Here is a 9,022-nt window from a genome sequence, read left to right on the forward strand (position 1 = left end):
TTGACTATGCACTAGCATTTCAGACCTTTTTATTTGAATTTTTTTTTTACATCATTTATATTTTCCCCTTTTTTTTTATAAGCAATATTTTTGAACACTGTTCCTGGGAGATTTTTTTGTCTGGATGTGTTGTTTTGTTTCTCATTGGTTTATAACAGCATGTATTGCACCTTCACATGTTTGGGAGAACACTGTCTTGTTCATGTTGTCTGTTTTGTTCCATGTCTAGCTAATTGTTCCCTAACTTGGGTCTTGTGTACTGAATCAGGTTCTTAGAAATACATGGTTCTTTGTACTGCCATACCAAACCTTTATCGATATGGCAAAACACTGATTTTATTTTATTTTTTTATTTTTTATTTTTTTTTTAATAACAGCCTTTGACTTTGCTGCCTTAATAGCATTTGGTGCAGCTTCATCTGCACTTAATTTTTTATACGACAATGTACTGCCTTGTAGATAAATAAAGTGTGTTCTTTTTTACTTAAACCCACATGGTCTCCTAATCTTGTTTGTCTTTAATGTTTTGGCAGTGTTGTTATGGGCAACAATCAAGCCATGAAGGTTTTTTTCCAGCACACTTAGATAAGTGGGGAAGAGAGTTTTGCACACCATAGGTAGCCTCAACATCCTCAATTCTCATTGACTGTTAACAAAGTTGAAGGAGCACAGCACAAAACAGTAGTTGGCAGGTTCTGGGCTCAAGGTGCATCTTGTAGGGACACCAAGGTCCAGGTCAGCTTCAGCTCATGGGAGGGTACCTGCAGCTTGTACGCAAAACTGCCATTCTACCAAAATATTGGCTAATCTGTTCCTTCATTTAAGACCATCATATCAGGAATTAACTGAATAAGAATGAAATATTCTGGAGCTCCAATACTGTGGAACAAACTTTTTCACACCTGTCTTTCTTAAGAAACCAGAGGTGAGAATGTACTTCAAAACCCCAGTGCATTATGCTCCACAGCAAGTTACTGGGCAGACCTGAGGACATTCAGCTCCAGAAAAGCTAGAAAATACAAACGATTGGCTTCCTAAAATAATAAAAAGAAAGAAGCATGCAACTTGCAAGGAAGAATTTTCTTTTTATTTAGAAGCCTGAAAATGCATCCTTTGCTGAAGTTTCTGCAAGTGCTCCAAAGTCATTCCTGAGAGCAGACTACAGCTCTGTGAAGGAATCAGTTGAGGTCAGTACCAAAAGCTCTCTGAAGGCTGTTGGCGAGGGCTAGGGCACATCAAAGCCCCATGGCTGTTTAGGGGAGAGCTGTCCCAGTAGGGACATGTAGGAGTATTCTTTGTGGCTCTGCTGCTGTCGTGCTCATTCAGAGCATCCCAGGGAGCATCACACTAATTTTAGAAAGGGGAACCTGAGCTTTCCAGGACTGGGAGGTTGGCAGGAGGAGTGGAGGGGGGTAGACGGAGAGAAGAAGAACCAGTTTCCAAGCCTATGTAGTGGAGGGACCCAGGCAGAGGCAGCCCCTAGGTAGTTTAGGAGCAGTTACTGCAGGCAGGCCCCCAGAGCAGGGTATGGATTACAGAGGAGAGGAAGTCTGCGGGAGCGCTTGCGTTTGTGAAGGCTGTGGGCTCAAGCCATAGAAACGCTTGTGCAAGATGCACAAGGGGACTGCAGGGCTTCATGGGGTGCAACTTGGGAAGAGGGAAAGGTCTGTCTTTGAGGCATGCCACAGCTTAAGCAATGTGTTGCAGCTTAAAGGAAAAAAAAAAAAAAAAAAAAAAAAAAAAAAGGGAAAAAGAAACACCAAGCTTACAACAGGTCTTAGAGGCAAAGTTCTTGCTTTGTGAGGCTCCAGCTGTAACTGCACCAGGCATGGCAGAGTTTAAACAGGTCACTATCCAGCTCCCTGTGCAGAGCAGTGCTGGGAAGCATGATGGAGGTTCACTCTGCAGGTGCCCACATGAGGATTTTCATTTTCCTATGCCTACAGCTGATTTAAAACACATTTTTAATATGCAAAGTCATCGCAATAATTTTCTTGTTTATGGGCACGCTTACCTCTAATACGGAGGAAAATGTTTCTTTTTCTCCTCTCTCATTTCACTGAAAATGTAAACCACTTGCTAGATTAAGGGTGATTTGCATATGATTCTGCATTCATGTAGCACTCAGCATGTGCGAAGGAAAAGGCTTTGTTTGAATACTGTAGCCCAGGAACCTGATTACTTTTCCTCCACCAGTACTCAGTAAATTTCCTTTGCAACAAAAGTGCCACCTCCTACATGTATTTCTCACACGAGTATCCCCACCATGTGACTGTGTTCTGTTTACAGTCAAAACACACGTCTTTCTTTCAGAGGTCCAAGAGGTATCCTACATGTCTGTTAAATTCTGTCTTGAGTATTGACAGGCAGGCAAGATTTATCCTGAGACCCTGTAAACGGTCTTGGTGATAGTTATTTGGCCTTGCAGTGGCCCTTTGTGCAGGTGTATAGCCATCCCAGACTCATTTAAAGCTAGAGTAACCTACCAAAATGAAGGGAAAACAGGTTCAGTCAAGTTCTCATTTAATAGAGGGTAGATATTTAGCTCAAATTCCTATTAACCTTTCTCTTCACTGTAATTATAACTTAATAATGTTGTAAGTGGGAATTCTTTTGATTTCTGAAAAGAATGTAAATTATCATTTCAGCATGTGCCATTAATTAAAAATGAAGAGGCAAAGGAGCCAGGGCAAAAATGAAGGAAAATACCAGACTGTGAGGTGTTTCCCAGCTAGACTATATAATTCTCTAGCTTTCCTCAGCACATTGTTGCTCAGTAGAATATACTCTATGCAGAGTTCCAGGGGTTCAAGTCCTACAGGTCCTACCAAAGTGAAAGCTATCAGCCTAAACTGGAAAAGTGCCAGAGCTTGGAATGTTTGGGGAAAAAAATAAAAACAACAAACACATACACATACACACACACACACACACAAAAAAAAAATCACTACAGCTTGAATGAATGAGACAGACATTGTCCTTAGGAGCCAAAACAACAAGTCTGCTGAGGGTAAAGCACAGAGTGCAGCACTAAATATTCTGTAGCAGAGTGTGATCTTCCAAAAAAGCCAGAAAAAGTTTTTTTCTCGGTATTTGCAATCTTGATCCTCATCCACACCACCTAAGTCAATGGCCACCAACACTCCCTCAAGCCTACACAGCCAGTCATGTAGACAGAGGGTGTTTTGTAGAGTTAAAAGGTTATATATGTTGATGATGTATGCTATCATAATAGTCTTCACTTCCTCTTATTCCTGCCACATTCAATTGCATTTCAGCCTTAGACCTGATTTGGGACAGGGATGATGACAAAGGACAGAAAGAAAATCTGTTCATAGAAATTTGTTTAAAAAACCCTACCCCCCAGAGTGGAAAAGAGAATGTTAAAATACTCAGTTTGGGAAAGAAGGAATGATTCTGAGGCACTTTTCTGCATCTTTCTCGTTTCCTTTTTTCTGGCTTGGGTGGAGTCAGTCAATAGCCCAGATGCTACTCAGGCTCAGCTGGGTGGCATTTTGCCTGAGCAGCCAAGGAAAGACATTGGGTACATCTTCCAGTTACTGGGATAATGTCGTTCAAACAGAAGCTGCTGTTCCTGACCAAATGTGCTTTTTCCCTTTGTTTGATTCTTTTCTTTGAACTTGACTTGGATATTTCAGACATTTTCACTGAAGACCCCTGGTACCATTGTAAACACGTCTATGCTTTCTTTGCTCTTAGTGACTCATGCCAGTAAGACAATGAAGACAAATCATAAAGGTCTAACTTCTGCCTTCAGACGTGCTTGCAAGCTGACACTGGATATACAGCTCATTGTTAAAGACTGCAAAATGCAGCCACTCCATCATTATTTTTCCATAAATTATTTGTGATAATTTTACTTTTCACAATCCTTCTTGACACCTAACATTTCTAGAAGGCATCTTTCCAATTCATTTGGGTATCACAACAACTGTTGATGTTATTTTATTTTTTAATGAGTGTCTGCTTCTCAGGCTGCGTGGATTCCCGTTTATGGGCTCATTTGACTTACACCTGAGGAAATTTCACTCCATGGGGAGAGAGCTTTCCCTACCTGATCAAGTTACTGCTCATCACTACAGATGCAACAGGCACTCTTCACACACATCTGTCAGAGAAGTGTTCACCAACAGTGAAGAAGAAAGTTTCAGGAAGCTCTCCCCAAGCAGGTTTCTACCCTAACCATCGAGACCACCTCTGTATCTCCCAGTTCCTGCCAGCCCAGCTGCAAGCCCGCCGTGGCTGTCCCGATAAAGTCAGCGATGTGAGAGTCTTGAAAGGGTGCATGCAGGTGTGCTTTCCTGCAAGCCCTATCTCTGGTCGCTGCCTCTAATGTTTCATTAACTCTCTCATCAGTGTGCATCAATACAGGAGTTATCTGAACTTGGAGGGAGGCTGTAGCTATTTAAGCAATGGGTTTTCAGCATCTGGGTTCCTATTAGCTCTAGGCGGAGACCTCAGAGGCACAGGCTCAGCCTTCCTGTGCAGATAAAGGTGCGCACTGCGCTGCTTGCATCTGCTACCTGTGGGGAGATGGAAACCTTCACAGGATTTTCAGCTTGTACCTGACCAACCAGTGCTCACTGCACATCACAATAAAATAGAGAAATGGCCATGGTTTGCTTCAGTCAGAGGCCTAAAAATAGCAAAAAATAGCTGGTTTCCATGACCTCAGTGAGCTCAATCCCACACTTTGTGTGGGTGGAGAATATGGATTACTCCCTCCTCACAGCTGACAGGCCCCAGCCACCCTTCACTCAGGACAGGCCCCATATGCTTAGGCCTGTAGTTCTGGTAGCCCCAGGGTAAGGCATTGCCCTCACTGAACAGCAAGCTCAGGTTATAACTCCAGTACTGCCTTCTGGTCAAGCCCCATCTGTGCACCTCGGCCTTTCACCAGGGTAACTACCCCAGGCCTGGAGGACAGGCTGCCTGCCTCTCTTGGTAGGATCTCCTCGTCACCTTCTCAGCAGAGCCAGGACAGGGACAATGCCTCCCACAGCCCAGTGAAGGTCCTGGGGAGACCTCCTGAGTTAACACTGATTAAGGCACTCCCTTAACTTTTTCTGATCAAAGAGGTTAGAGTAATCCTTTCTTCGCCAACCTCTGATTTGTGGCCACATCCTCTAACAGAAAACACATAACAAACGCCATTCATATGGCGATAAGCTACAAAGCCAACGTGACAGTCAGCCCGCCATCACGGCTCTAAAAAACATCTCTTTTTAGCTCGGATTTTCATTGCACCTGTGGCACAACTACTTCAGATCTCACAAAAAGCCCCCTTAGTTACAAGGGAGGAGTGAGCCTGACACACACCTGCCCCACAATTTTGCCACAGGCATCATAAAGCAGCAAACTCACTTACATGATGATTAAAATAAGCTTCCAGATTTTTTTTTTTCCTATTGTTAAGTTGTCACTTCTAAGACTTGCTACACGGTCTGACATACAAAAAAATAGCTGTTACCATCCTCTCTGGCACTGGATCAATGGAACCACCAGGTTTTTATATGACAGCTTGAATGGATAGAGTGTGAAATTTAAATGATACCTCGGTTTGCCTTCCTAACTGTCAGAGGGGTACAAGTTCTTCTTCCTTCCTCTTTAACACCAGTAACTGACTTTTTTTTTTTTTTTTTTTTTTTTTTTCCTCTGAAGGATTTTCAATAGCAGAAATTGGTCTATTCTTTAAATGACAGGAAGTTTTCCAGAAGGCCTTAAGAGCCCATGGGCTCTTAAAGCTGACACTGAAGGTGTTATAACTTCAGCCTTGCTATGCCAAAGCAGATTTTTACACCATAATCCAAACTTCCAACTAGATCTGAGGTATGGGAAAGCAGGAAAGCCTGGTGGGTACCCACATAGGTTTGGTTTTACTAGTTTTCTATTAGCTGTGCATGTAAGTTAGCAAAGGGCAGGTTACCCTAGTTCTGGAGCAATGCTCCAGAAAGATATTACAGTGATGGAGACGTTATGAGAAGCTGCATGTCACAAAACAATGCAACACAACATTTTGGCCTTGCATTTTCTAAGTCCCTGAATCTCCTGAAGAAGTTTTCATTCAGATGAAAACTGCTGTAAGTCAGCAAAGGAGAAGCATTGACTTGCCCCAGGATGTGATCTTTTTCTGTTGTGTTTACTCATGGTAAGTGCATGCAAATACAATCATCTCTCTCTATATATGCAGTTATCTGACTAAAAACTGTAAAGAAATTTTACTGAGGAGGCCCAAATCATTACTAGCAGGTTGAATGTATAGGTCTTATATCACGTGCTTTGGTAATGGAGACTCTTGGCCACCAGAACAGAAATCGCAGAGGATAGAATTCAGACAAACATCAGACTCATAAAAAGAGAAAACGATCCAAACAAGAGGTTGCTGTGAGAACATCTTCTGCGATGAGAACTGAAACTGCAAGTCACTGGTTTTCATTGAAAGCAATGCAACCAAGAGTCTGAAATCAGTCATGTCCCCCAACTGATGAGTCGTCTGAAATCTGTCACCTTCCAGAATACATGGATCTTGAGATCTCTCATCTTGCTCATTTATGATCACAGATTTCTGTAAAAGGGTATTTCTTGTTTAAAAACAAATAAAAATAAAGATTCCAGGGGGAAAAAATAATGGTGGAAGTTGTCCAAGACATTTTATTTCACCCAGTGAATAATAGATTAATTTTTAAATTTACGTTGCAAGTGATTTCACACAAGTCCGTTTACAGAGGTTTGTCCAGATACACTGCAGCTTAGAGTGGACTGGACTTAATTTCACAATCATGTTTTAACCTAATTCATGCATGCCTGATGCAAGCATTTCAACTAGAGTCAATGGGAGTAATCATGTGAATAACACATGAAGGATTCGGCCTGAAAATCCCTACTACCATCATTTGTGGGTCAAGGTTGGTCTGCTTGAGGAAAAGCACAATGCAGTGACAACAGTGAATGGCCTTTACATGGTCCATTTCCGAGAGATACAATGATACCACCAAACCACCAGGACTGTAGGCACATAATGAAAAGTGACAATGCAGTCATTTGTGAAGGATATAAGACAGCCACAGTAGTTAGGGCAACATTTGCATAATCACATTAACTTTAAGGACCTACTTTAAAATTGACCTAACAATGGTTGTCATTGTTTAAGGCCACAGCTGTCCATGCTGATCTGACAATATGCTTGGCCAACTTGTGTCGCAGCCATCTTCTTCAGGAGGATTGAGAAAGTTTGACTGAAAAAATCATGGGCTCCAGGACATCCTGTGAACACTTGGCCTCCCATCATGGTTCCGGTATCTGGGAACTGAAGGGTTTCAAAAGTGTACTTTTTTCAAGCTGTTTTGTTTTCATTGGGACTGAAGTAATATATTGACACGGCTTTCCTTATTTTTCAGTATCGATCATAAAGGTTGTGTAAAAAAACACAGGCAGACCAGTTGGTAACTAAGAGTATATAACTTCAGTAAGAGTAAGTTGGTAGCTAAGAGTATTACAAAACATGGATGGTCTAAGCCTTGGTTATTTGAGGAATGTGCGAGTTACAGCTAAGATTTGAAAAGGTCAGAATGTTTTACTCACGGCATGACGTTTCAGCCACATGGTCTTTGTACACATAGAAAAGAGTGGACTATTTCTGTCTTCATATGTGCCTTGCACAGTCATTTTCCCCTGCAAAATTGCTGGTATTTAACCATAAATGTACCTGGGAAGGGTTCAGTAGAAAAATATTTACTTAAATTATCAATGCGGCCATATGCAAAGTTCTGATGAAAAAGCAGATTCTTACTACCTAAGATTTCTTTTCTTTGTTCTCATTAGAAATGCAGCCTTGGTCCACCTTGAAAAACATGTTTATTTTAAGTATTTTCAGGATTCTCAATTAAGCAAGGTGGTACTGGATTAGCTGCAGGGAACTTCAAGTTTCAGTTAGAGTGTGTCTTCTTTGAATAACGCTAACCACAGGTAAGAGAATGACTAGAACACATACTCTAGAATGGAAAACAAATAAAGAGAAATGTCGAAGAAAAAAAAATGTTGTAGCAGAAACGGTTCAGCCCTTTCTGAGAATGAGGTTGAGGAAAACTAGTTTTTCCTTGCCCCGTTATGCCTAGTTAGCATAGCCCAGCATAAGCTCATGAACTTTAACTGACTTTTTGTTTTGCATTGCATATATCTGTGATTAAAAATCCATTTAGACTCCACACTCTCACTTGGTCTTAAACCATGATGCCAAGTTGAAATTATTTTTATATCACTTAAAAGGGAGAAGCTCTCCTGCCTCCACGCTGTGGATCTAGGACTTGAAATTTTACAAGAGCATATTGTTTGTGATCCCATTCCCATGCAGATCCACACAAATTTGAGCAAGTCATGACCTCTGAAGATTTAGTTTGGCACACGAGTGGCAGAGACTCACTACAGCTTGACAGCTTACCTCCTTGTGGAGCCCCTGGGCAACGCGCACCAGTCATTGGAGGCTGCAGCTGGCCATCTGTGACCGTGCTCCTCACCCTCTGGGGCTGCTGCAGCATCACACAGCAGCTCAGCTCAGCTCAGCTCCCTCCATCTCCCAAGTGGTCTCCTGCTGCCCCTCGCTGAGGGTAACAGGGAAGGATGTTACCTGACACAAGTGCAGAGGGATATAGAGCAAAGCAGGTACAAAGACAAGTTGGAAGCAATGGGAACTACTAGCTAGGATCCATATGTAAATGTGTGTATGAGTGTGTGCGCACACATAAATGTGACCGTGTAATGAAGATTAGTATTATCCTGCACATAGAGAAAAGTGGGGAGTGAGAGGAGGGTGAATTAATTGCACAGAGAACCTCAATTCTGACTCCCCTAACTTTGAAGTACCACACTCCCAAGCCTTAATGGTCTTTTAATTTATACTTTAAATGATAATTTTTGTTTTGATTATTCAAAAGATGGGCAACATTTTACACTAACACTTTACATTCAAGCAAAGAAAAGTAATTGAAAAGATGCAAATGCCTAT

Source organism: Netta rufina (assembly GCF_964035555.1).
Source record: "Netta rufina genome assembly, chromosome: 3".
Classification (NCBI taxonomy): domain Eukaryota; kingdom Metazoa; phylum Chordata; class Aves; order Anseriformes; family Anatidae; genus Netta; species Netta rufina.